Here is a 12,332-nt window from a genome sequence, read left to right as displayed (position 1 = left end):
TACATAGCGGGACTTAGTTTCTAACCTAGATGTTTACACATCCCATTATGCACCTGATCTGAGTGCCTAAATGCCTCGGAAAATCTGATCTTTAAGATTTTAAATCCCATGGCGGGTCATAATTTTCCCCACAACATGACGGGCTCAGCCATCTGACTGTGCAAAGAGCCACATCCACCTGAAAGCTCCCAGCTGGACCAGGGCTTTGGCTATCGCTGACTTGCCTCTTGCTCAGCCACGGATGGAGCCGGTCTCGTCCAGGCCTCATAGGAAAAGCAGAGGGCTGCACTTCTCACTGTGGGATCTCAGGCCCTGCCAGATGCTGGCCGCCTGCTCTGATCACTGGTGGAAGGGCTTTGCTAAGCTCATCACCGCTGAAGGAGCACAGACGAATTGTTCTCCTTCCCTCTGCCTTTCTCTCTCCTGGCAGAGGGCAATCATGAGAAGTGAGAATGATTTCTTTAGCTAACCAAGTCAGATCTGATTATTAAATCTGCAATTTTCCGTGAGATTGAAGCAAGAGCCTTACTGCCTGCTTCGGCAGGCATTTATATCTCCCATCAGAGTGATTTCCACGCAGTTTAAATAGAGAATGGCTGAAATGTGCTTCTGCCTTCTAATTTATGCAAATTCCCTTGGGTTTTTTCCTGCCGTGTGAAGAGATTTCTGCCTGTTGGGTACGGGAGGATTCACAGCCTGGGCAGGGGGAGGGGAGGGATAGGGCTAGAAGAGAAACTGCAGGCTGATATATAAGCAGGTTGGCATCAGGACGTGGGTGAGCTTCTTTCAGAGCACTGAAGAGCCCAAAACGCAGTCCTGCAGGCGGGGATGGTCCCTGGGCACCGAGACGGTTCCGGAGCACAACCCACGCTCAGACAAGCCAAACATTCCCTCCAGCACAGACAGATGAGCTGAGTAAATTCAGTGCGTGCTTTTAAGTCTTTTGCTTCTAGTGTTATTTTCCTTGGGAGCCGTGGTTAGGAATTTGTTAGCAGAGACTGGATCTCCCCCCTTGACAAGCCCTGCGGCTGGTGGGGAGAGCACGGGCCTTTCTGTCCTCTGGTGTAAGGGGTAAAATGAATCACAGCTTTTGGATTGCACCCCGATAAAAGTGCAGAGAAGTGAGAGGGGACCACGCTGGCCAGCCACCATCCACCCCACTGCCAGCCCCACATCTCCTGAGCCACTGGCAAGGCCTCAGTACAGTCCCGGCCGTAACTATGGGACCAGCAGGACAAATCCAGGGCCCGGGGGATGCAGTGCCATGTGCACGTGCAGCAGAGAAATACTCCAGAGCTGCCGGTCAGATGGGCCTGGACCTCTGCACGGCGACCAGCAGAGGCCTGCGCTGAGGAAAGCAACCAGGCTCGGACTGGAAATCAAGCACCCAGCAAGTCTCAATGATTGGTATTTTATTTCATTATTGTTTTCTGACATATTCTGTTCACGTTTCAACTTGATGGACAGGGAGTGTAATAATGCAATCACAAGAGAAGCTGATGCTCTGACAGGACCTCATGCGGGTGCATCCAGTGAGGGGAAAGTGAGTGAAAAAAGGCAAGATACAGCTGACAGCTAAACCAGTCCTTTAGGAAACAATGAATACAAAAGTAACAACAGCCCCTCAAAATAACTAGGTATATCATAATTTTGCATTAATCTGTATTTTTTAAAATTTTGTTAACAAGATTTTCACTAGTCACAATTGAATCTGAGCTTTGTATTCAAGAAAGGAAACATCTCCATCATCTCTGATGTCACCCCAAAGAGAAAATTAGAAGATTAACTATGTCAGGTGATGTCAATCCAATGGCAGGGAAAATAATTTTGCACACTCAAAGAGAAAATGGGGGAGAAATTCCAGCTGTCTCCAAGAAATGTGAACCTTACCAGTGATAATTGCTGGCTTGCAGAGAAAACATTTTATGCAAATGTGCAGATATACAGTAAATAAAATAAGATCAAAGACTTGGAAGATGATTTATCTTCAAGAAGAAACGAATGGATAGTCTGAATCTCAGTGGCATTTTAGTGTCATCTAATTTATAAGCGTTTATATCTAATTTATTTGCATTCTCTGGGGAGGAGTTCTGAAAGGCCATTGAAATTATGTGAGGAAATAGAAAAACTACATCCGAAAGACAAAATTGGCTTCTGAGCTGTCACAGTTGTTGCTGGCAATGTCTCCTGACACACCAGCTACCAAAAGGAGCCTGCCCTAATGCAAGTGAAATGCATTGACAGAAGGATGGAGAGAAGACGACCATGACAGCGTGAGCCCAGCTTTCAGCATCTGCTGATAAACGCAAGCAGTTCTTTGCTGGCAGGCTCTGCAGGAGTCACCCAGCACAGGGGGACTTAGGCTAAAGCTGTTTTCCCATCAATGCATGGTAGATTTTCATGCACAGCTGCAACTAGTGTTAGTGGGATTTCCCTCTGCAAATGTTCCAGGTGTTACCGAATAGTCTCACAGCGAGCATAAAAAGCCAAGAAAAAATATATGATTCAATCTGATCTTGCTGCTCCTGGTTTTAATGGCATTATTGTTGTTTATTTCAGTGGGATTAAGATTGAGTCTCGCACAGCTGAGTGTAGCTGCATTTGCCCTGCACAGATCTGGTGGAAAAAAAAGAGTGTCAAGCCCTGAATGTAAATATTACTGTATCGAGTGGTGGGTTTGAGGAGAAGGTGAGAGTCTTGCAAACCTGATTTCGCAGCTGCAAAAATAACACTCAGGCAAACAAATGGTCTCTGCAATGACAGAAGTTTTTAAAAAGATTCACAAATTAATGAGCTCTGCCAGGTTTTTAGTGGTTCCTACCAAAATTCCCATAAATCAGCCTAACTGGGCAGGGAGGTGGAGAAGAGAGGAATCAATAACTTCCCTAGAGAGCTTGTGTATCCAAGGTTAGCTGACAAAGGCATCAGAGTTGGAAAATCCCAAGACGAATTATGGAGATGCAGTATCATGCATTCGGAAGGCAAAAGCCACAGCATTCGTCATGTACTATCAGTGCTCTGGGACTAATTGCAGCTGTCTGTGATCAAAGATATCGGTTCGGTGATAAAGAAAGGTGAGGTGTCAGACACTCTGAATTATTGGCTCATCCTGGGAACACTGAAATGTCTTTTGAGGGAGGGAAAGCCTCCTCCCACTGCAGGTCAGAGAGAGACCACACCTTCACCTACCTTCAGTCTTTATTAAAACCAGGCCAGACACAGTTCTGCCTTCAAATAAAAGACATCTCATTTCCATTCTCACCTCCAAAACTTTCTCCCTGCTCAGTCCTGTGTCAAGAATAGCAAGATGCTTTCAGCAAGCTGAAAAAACATCACTAAAACTGTCACTGGCCAAGGTTAGCCACCACAGGTAACCAAAAGATCAAGGTTTCATCCCAAACTTGGAACAGGAGCAAACTATGCTTTTGGGAATGACCAGCAGCAGAAAGAGAGCACCAGAGAGATCTGATAATCCTCCAGCTGATCATCTGTCCAGTTGATCTTCTCTGCCAAAGCAACTGCTCTCTCCACAACACTGCGCAAAGGTCTGCCGTGTTAGGAGACAGAATTAATTAAGGAATTGCTAATGGAATCAGGGTTGAACAGCAGGGAAAATTATTCATTAGGGGATCTATGTAGTTTGCAACGTGGTGCACTTTACAATCCACCTTCATTTGCTTCTTCACAAATGTTCATCACCAGTGTTTGACAGCAGGAATGGTCTGGGAGGAGTTTTCATTCTTAGTCATTTGGAGCTGCCTTCGTCTTACAATAAACACAGTCACAATTAACGGAAGTGGTGACCTTGTTGGCAATTTCTGCAAAGAGGACAAGATTCCTTGGGAATAGCAAATAAAGCAGATTATTGCCATGTGAGTGACCTCTGTAAGTCACGTTGGGGGTGAGGCATGTTGCTGGGGCAAAAGGAAAGCTTGCTTGTGACTGCTTTAATAGCACATAAGTAGTATTTCCAAGCAGTTTTCGTTGAAAACAGAATTGGATTTGGTTTAGTTTCTCCGATATTTATGTTTTTCACTACACAGACCTCCAGCTGCCTCAAGGAGAAATTCAAGACTGCCTTGGTGTGGTTAGACTCCCAGCTCTGGGGGTGGGAAGCCTGGGCTAAGACGCACAGTGGGGACTGCAGCACCTCAGCACCGAGCCAGGCAGTGTGAGGTGACAGGCACTCAGAGCCCTGGAGGGATCAAAGTCCCCCCCTGCCAGCACGGAGAGGAGGAAATCCTGGAAGAGGGTGAAGTGACTTTCCTTGGGTCACTCCATGAGGCCGTGGCATGGTGGCAGGGGAGCCTGGTCCCTGCTCCCCAGTGGGCAAGAGGCAAACAGGAGAATTAACTAAATCAGGCTGTCAAATTGGAGTGCTGGTTGGAAACAGGAAAGACTCAATAAAGCTAATTTGCTTATTGGTATCAAAAAAGGGAAGAGAAAAAAAGTCTGTGTTTCCATTCAATGCTCATGAAAAATGTGAGAATCTTTATTTTTTTCTTATTAAAAGTCTCAATGATGGAAAAATATTTTTGTGTGGCAGGATGATGGTGCACCTGGCACTGCTCTCCTGGGGGTTTGGTTAGGAACTGCTGCTACAGGACTGCTGGAAAAGGGGTTTTAAGTATGTGACATCCTTTCACATGACCGAAATCCCTGGCTCAGTGCACGAAAGTGATGCAGCTGGTCCAGGAGACCCCTTTGTACACTCACCAGCCTGCCTGCAGCTGGCTGCATTGCCACTGAGCTGGGGCAGCTTTGTGACTTGCTTTGTCCACCTGGCTGGGGCTACTCTCTGCAGTCGATTCTGCAACTGAAATATCTTACAGCCATTCTCGAGATACTCAATAGTCCCTCAGCAAGTGCTTCTTTCAATATATGAGCAAACGTCCCAGCCTGCCCTGGGAGCTCGAGACATTCAGGAAGTACAGATCAAATGTTTTATGCTTTAAAATTGTAGGGAAAACTTCCTTGCAATTTCCTAATTTGATGCATGAAGCTGCTTCTTTTTTCTCACTCTCCAGTTCTCATCCATCTGGGGACTGAAGTTCTCCCACTGCCATTTCTGCACACAGGCATCGTACCCTCCCTGGAGCAGAGCAGTTAGGGGAATCCCAGCATTTTCACATGCAGTTAAACAAATCCAAGAGTTCCCATCTCAGGGCAGAGCCAGGGCTGCTGCTGCCTCTCGACATCCCCCGGGGCTGCCTTTTGCAGTTCAGCAATGCCTTGTCCACGCTGTGCCTTTACTCCCCTTTGGCACACACCCAAGCCAGTATTCTTGCTGTATCCTGGATCCATTCCTCACCCATCACTTTATTAACCCGCAGAAATGACAGGAATTAGTAGAAGCAGGCGAATGCTTGCCTATGAAACCCTGGGAGTCAGCTAATCAGCAGGGCCTGCACATAAAATCATCATTATGTTGTGCAGAGCAGAGTCAGATGTGCTGAAGTGCCATCCCTGGGCCATCACTGCTGCAGCTAATGTGGACTAATCAGGGATCCGGCCATTCTTTAAGTACAGTATCATCATATGGTTAGTTACATTTTATCACAAAATTATACTTAAAAGTTACAAAACCTTATTAATGGTGAGACGTTAAACTTGCACGGAACAGACCAGAGAAGCCCAAAGGCTACAGCTGAAAATTAAACCACCATTGATACTTTTTTTTTCTTTTAATTTAGAAAGCAGCAGAAGCCTAAGAGAAATCAGTGTCACAGCAGAGCCCACATCTAAGGAAATTCCAGGTATGGTCAAATGTCAAGTTGTTTCTCTTGCAAAGGGCAATGCGGCAATCATGTTTCCATTTGGAGAGAAGTTTTTTCCTTCGAGCTGAGTTTTTCAGGGGGTGAAAGGGAGGGAGAGAAAGCAAAGTACTCTTTTCCTTTCAGCACACATGCATTCAAAAACCCAGCTGCTCATTTTTAAAAGGTTACGGCTCCCTTCCATGCCTCCCCAGGGCACAGCCTGGCCAGTCGCACCTTCGCCACTGGTCCTCCCTTCCTAAGGTCTCTCTTCTCCTTCTGGCAGGCTCCTCAGATTAAAGGGAGCCCTTGGAAAGGCACACGCTGCTGGCACTGAAATAACCAAGGCTCCCATCCACGCATCTAAAGGCAGCATTTGGCCTGGTGCTTTCTTGCCAGAGTAATGTTCCTTTTCATCACCATTTCCTCAAGAAACAAGATTTGCACAATCCCTTCGGTAATAAATTCTCAGCCCACTGGCTAGTCCCAAGCAACGATGAGGTCGGAAAGGCGTTGAAGTTCCTGTAGTTTCCAGAAAACATCTGGGACTTTGTTAAAGGGAAGAGATTGGACTAGTTTAAGGCTGCCTGACTGGAGACAAGCTGGCACTGTGAGCCGCAGTCAGTGTGCATGGGGAGGCTGGCCATGCAGCACACACAGAGTCCCAAGGCTGGCACACGTGTGCCACCTCCATCCCTGCCAGCGCACAGGCGGGGTTATGGGGACGTAGGAGGAAGGTGGGGATCCGAAAGGAGAGGCTGGGGTGTCAGGCAGTACTGCCGTGGGGGCTGCTGGAGAGGCGGTGGAAGGCTGCAGTGGTGGGGTGAGGATGCTGTGGATAACCATGGGGGAAAACAGGAGTCGCTGCAGCAGAAAAATAGGGAGGACAAAAAATTCATAGCAAGCCAGTGTTCGTTAGTACTGCAGGGGTGCAGGGGGGCAGTGGCTGGTCCCATCCCGGCAGGCAGCCTGCACAGGGCCCGCTGCCCACCCACTCCCTGCACCCAGCAGAGCTGTTCTTGGCCTCAAACCCACCCCTGTAGGGCTCAGCTCTTTCAGGAGGAAGCTGAAAACACATCCCTCTGTTTCCGGAAGTCACCTTCATCACCTTCACCTTCCTCCCTGACCTTCCTGCCTCTGCTGCCCACCCCCCCACACCGCTCAGAGGCCGGAGGCACAGCTTTCCCAGCTGCAAATCCTCCTCTCCGGCTGTTTCACTGCTTTGCCAGGTCACCACCAGCCTCAGAGGAGAGCCCCCAGCTCTGCCCACTCTCCTTTCCATTTCCCCCGCTCGCTGCTATTTATTGCTCGGCGGTATTCGGGGGAGGAATGCAGCCTGTCCTGGGCACAGGGCTGCTGCCGCTGGGACTCAGCAGGCTAAGTTTAGTTCCTGGCTCTGCCAGGGATCACCTCTGTGACACTAATCAAAAGATTAAATTTCTCCCTGCCTCAGTTTCCCTCTGTAGATAGCAAAGTTTCTCTTTGTAAGCTGTCTGGGGCAGGAGCTGGTTTATACTGCTTGTTTACACCATGCTTATCACTGGAGCTCCTGTCATGGCTGAGATCTCTGTGTACTTCTATAATTAGTACACTTGTGTTTTCATTAAAGGTCTTGTTAATGCTTTTGATATGAAATGCAAAAATACTAGCTAATGCTGAATTATAATTCTTCATGTTATACCCTTTTATTTTGCATGGAGTTCCATTTAAATTGTAATTCCCTAACCAAATGACTCTGGGATTGATTTCATAATTCTAGATATTGACGTGAGAGCTGATGTGACCACAGACAGTCTGTCATTCTTCCTTCCCATAGGTTCCCCAGGAAGAAGTCAGCCTTTGGAGATGTAACCAGAGATGCCGTCTGTGTTTTGGGAATGAAATAACACGAGTCCTTGAGCAACAAGAAAAGAAAACCCACTATGTGTGAGCTGAAGGCTTGGCTTGATGCTGTCTCTTTAAAAAATCGCTCGAACAATACATTAAAAAGCAAACCTCTTCTACCACATACATATTTCACCTGCACCTTGGAACTGTAATTAATGGCACAGGAGGCTTCATTTGACAAGCTGTCCTCAGGGCAGGCTTTTTACTTCTATCTACATCAACAGTGCTCACTGCTACTCTTTCCCTTGGCAAAGCTCCTCCTCAGCTTCGTCCCGCTCCTTAGTGGAGAGGCGAGCAGATGTGGGGCTAATCCATGTTTCTCTCTCCATTGATGAATACTTCCCTTAGATACAATAGGGCTAAAGAGAATAATTTTTCAGAGATGGAAGAAGATGCACTGGGACACACACACAACAGGGGGTGAAGAAAAAACTGTTTGTCAAGCCTGCCTGCTGTGTGAAATAACCAATGCTAATTCAAACTCAATACGATCGAAATTAAACGCCATGGGCCAAATTAGTCCCTGGTGTAGCACCAGTAACCCAAAGGCAGATGATTTGATTTCACTGAACTTAAACCAGGAGTGGATTTGACCCACAGCGTTACGTGGTGTCTAACAGTACAGCCAGGAAACCTGAAATACATCACACGCATCCAAACACGGGTGTTCTGGTCGTGGCTGGTGCTCTAACATGTGCAGCTAGTCGTTAGCTCTAGAGCCCTTGTCATCCCTGATAAGTATTTCTGGTGGTGATTTACCTCCATCCTTTTCATAACGACGGTGGTCATTTGCCTTCATCTTTATGAAAAGCTTACAGAGGCTCTCCGAAAATATGAGGAGCAATGACACAATTTGGTTTATGTACCTACTAAATGTTGGATGAGCTGTATTTTTTCTAACCAATTCAAATAGGGGGAAAAAAAAAAGAAAAAAAGAAAAAAAGAAGTGGTAACCTTTATGCAAGAGCTGCCCAATGTAGCACACGCTCATACGATGTGCACTGAATCCATCACAAAGCAAATCAGCTTGCAGCAGGATGGAGATGCACAGACATTAATGCTGGGAAGAACTGAGGTGGTATGAACCATAGGATCCCAAAGGCTTTCAGACACCGAGTTACGGATCTTAGGCTACAAGCAGGAAAGAATTTAGGCTTCTCTCCTTCCTTGGCCTTCGTAGCATGTAAAAGCTGAGGCTGCTGAGCACGGTCTCTCTGTTCGAGGGGCAATGTGGCACTGCGGTGTTCCCCAGCAGCTCTCCGCAGGGACACGTGCCATGGTGGCAGGGACCATTTCCAGGCTGGGTGCAGACTGTTTTGAACAGACTCTGCTCCTGCTTCGGCAACACTGAAGTCAGTGGGAGCTCTGCCATCAGCCCTCAGGGTACCGGGCCAATGCCCCATAGCAGGTAATACTTACAGCTTGGTTATAGACCTTGCACATTCCCCTGGGCACTTTTAATACCCAAAAGTAGAATTTTCGTGTTTGGTTTACCCTGCTGATCATCCACATTTGCTCTATATTGAATTATTTCATCTGGAATCTGGCAACAGCTAACACTGCTAGCTCTTTTTACCGGTGATCCAGATATATAAACTCTCAGAGGCGGGATGGCTCTGCAAACTCAATCTTTTGGATGAGGTTTTACAAAACCACAGCCAAAACTCGGCTTTTTGTCTGGCTCTGTTTCTAGATTGCATCTGGGTTTAATTTGGCTTTTGGTTCTTCCAAACAAGGATTTCATTCTTTTGGGTAATTTATCTACAGCTTGTTATCCACTACCTACATGTCTCTTACTATATAATACAATACTGCAAAATATTGCTTCATGCTTATATCTACAGCCCTAGAAATAGTCCTTTTATGAGTAGCATCATTGAATTTATCAGTATTAAATGTTGCAAGATTGGCAATACACAAGAATAAGGAAAACTGTCAAATCCTGAAATTCTGAGACTCTCATAGATACTTGATGTTTCCAAAAGGAATCTCAAAACACAGGCACTAGCACATTTCTATGGTGAGGTGGCACAGGTTGTTATATCAGTGATGAAGAATACATAAAGGAGACAGAAACATCAGTATTGGACATGGAATCTTAGAGGACAGAGAAGCAAGACAATAGAAATCTGTGATTTCAAGATAGAAAAGGCCACTTAGGCTTGGTACCCAAAACCTGCAAGAACTGACAGAGCCATCATTCTCCTGTTTAACCACCTCGTGCTGGCAAGAAAGGAAGATGTAGGAATGAACTGGAGGCTGTTGCAAGCTATAAATATTTTCTTAAGGGTTCTTAAGGAGAGGTTGTGGAGTCTCCTTCTCTGGAGACATTCAAAACCCGCCTGGACGCGTTCCTGTGTGATATGGTCTAGGTAATCCTGCTCCGGCAGGGGGATTGGACTAGATGATCTTTCGAGGTCCCTTCCAATCCCTCACATTCTGTGATTCTGTGATTCTGTGATTCTGTGATTCAAAGCCTTACATTTTTACAGATAAGTGGGTGCTGGCTCTGGTCAGCCCAAGGATGCTGGCCTTGCAGCTGGAGAGGCATGGAGGTCCCTTGCATGGCACACAGAGGGAAAGAGGCCCCTTGGACCGGGATGGAGCCTGGAGAGAGCCCAGGCACTCCCATCGCCTCCCCAGGTTTGGCACCACTGAGTGATTTAGGTGCCAGATCTGCTTCTGGGCAGACAGGAGGTGCTCATATCCTGAAGCATGCTGCCCGCTGCAGGCCTGAGGGAGCTGGAAAGCAGACCCAGCCAAACCAGGTCCTTTTGCCTGGACTGGCCCTTCAGAAGGTGAGTTGTTGTTTTGCAACCATGCATTAGGATCTGAGCATCTCTGAGTGCAGCATCACCCGTAAAGTAGCCAAAGCCTTGAAAGGATGAGGTGGAAGAGGGAGGGCCAGGACCCACCTTCCTGGTGGCAGCACAGCCCCACACGACCTTCTGGAGCACGTTCACCATTCAGACCCACAGTGCTGAAACACGGGCTGCCAACACAGCAGGTCAAGAGCTGGATCAGCTCGTCTGGTGGGTGCCAGTGATGGTGCCTGTGGATCTGGTGAGAATGCTCAGCTCTCTCCACGTGGGCACGGGGTTTCTCTCCCCTCTCACCCTCTCCCTGCTGTGCTCACCCCACCTGCAGCGTATGCCACCATGCACTCCTGATCGGTCCCTCCGTCACGGTGCTGGAAAAGAAGAACAGCAATGCCAGTGTGATTAAAGATAATGAGCTGCTGATTAGCACTGGAGAACACAACTGAAAATATTTCATTTCAGTTGCCTTTCTTGTTGAGTTAATTAAAATAAAACACAAAGCTGCTCAGCTGTATTACAGTGCCTGCTTGCCTCAAAGCACTTCGACTGAACAGATTTGCAATTAATATTTGTGTTGAATTCCACGTGGCATTAGCATAACAAAAGAGACTAATAGCACCTTTCAGATGATTCCTAGTGATGGAGCTGCTGTTTGGACTATTACCGACTTGCTGCTGGGATGCTTGGGCTGCAGGGAAGGTGCAACGCAGACCTTCTTCCACAGGCACAAGACTTCCCGAAGAATCACAGAATCACAGAATCACAGAATCACAGAATGTTAGGGATTGGAAGGGACCTCGAAAGATCATCAAGTCCAATCCCCCTGCCGGAGCAGGATTACCTAGACCACATCACACAGGAACGCGTCCAGGCGGGTTTTGAATGTCTCCAGAGAAGGAGACTCCACAACCTCTCTGGGCAGCCTGTTCCAGTGTTCGGTCACCCTCACCGTAAAGTTTTTCCTCATATTTAAGTGGAACCTCCTGTGTTCCAGCTTGCACCCATTGCCCCTTGTCCTGTCAAGGGATGTCACTGAGAAGAGCCTGGCTCCATCCTCATGACACTTGCCCTTTACATATTTATAAACATTAATGAGGTCACCCCTCAGTCTCCTCTTCTCTAAGCTAAAGAGACCCAGCTCCCTCAGCCTCTCCTCATAAGGGAGATGTTCCACCCCCTTAATCATCTTCGTGGCTCTGCGCTGGACTCTCTCTAGCAGTGCCCTGTCCTTCTTGAACTGAGGGGCCCAGAACTGGACACAATATTCCAGATGCGGCCTCACCAGGGCAGAGTAGAGGGGGAGGAGAACCTCTCTTGACCTGCTAACCACACCCCTTCTAATACACCCCAGGATGCAATTGGCCTTCTTGGCCACAAGGGCACACTGCTGGCTCATGGTCATCCTGCTGTCCAGAAGAAGCAACGCTAATGGGAAATGTCCACTGACCATCTGCTCTACGGTATTTATCTTGAGCTTTATACAGTGCTTTAGTATCTGACAGATGCTTAATGAGACTTTGTTCAGGAGGTCTCTCTCTGTTGAAACTTTGGCAGTAGCATTAGGGAGTGTTTTTGACCTCAGACCGGTGGTTAAGAAAGTTCGGGGTCATGTTTTAGTCTGAGAGCAGCACTGCAATCAGGAAGGCCATGAAAGCAGAAATAAATGTTCATATTTTTTAGATGACCCGTTTCTTTATGTGTGCTCCGAGTTTATAAACCACTTATAAGCTCTGCTGACATATATGACTGCCCTCTCCTGGGAGATGACGGAGTTGCTAGTGAATTCTTCCAACCAGCTGAACTTTAGACCTATGGAAACTACACTTTTTACTGTTTTAGAGTTATATCACATATATTATATGTATATAACATA

This window comes from Nyctibius grandis, chromosome 4, assembly GCF_013368605.1.
Source record: "Nyctibius grandis isolate bNycGra1 chromosome 4, bNycGra1.pri, whole genome shotgun sequence".
In the NCBI taxonomy this organism is placed as follows: Eukaryota; Metazoa; Chordata; class Aves; order Nyctibiiformes; family Nyctibiidae; genus Nyctibius; species Nyctibius grandis.
The sequence above is the reverse complement of the archived record's forward strand: the minus strand, read 5'-3'. Positions refer to the sequence as shown.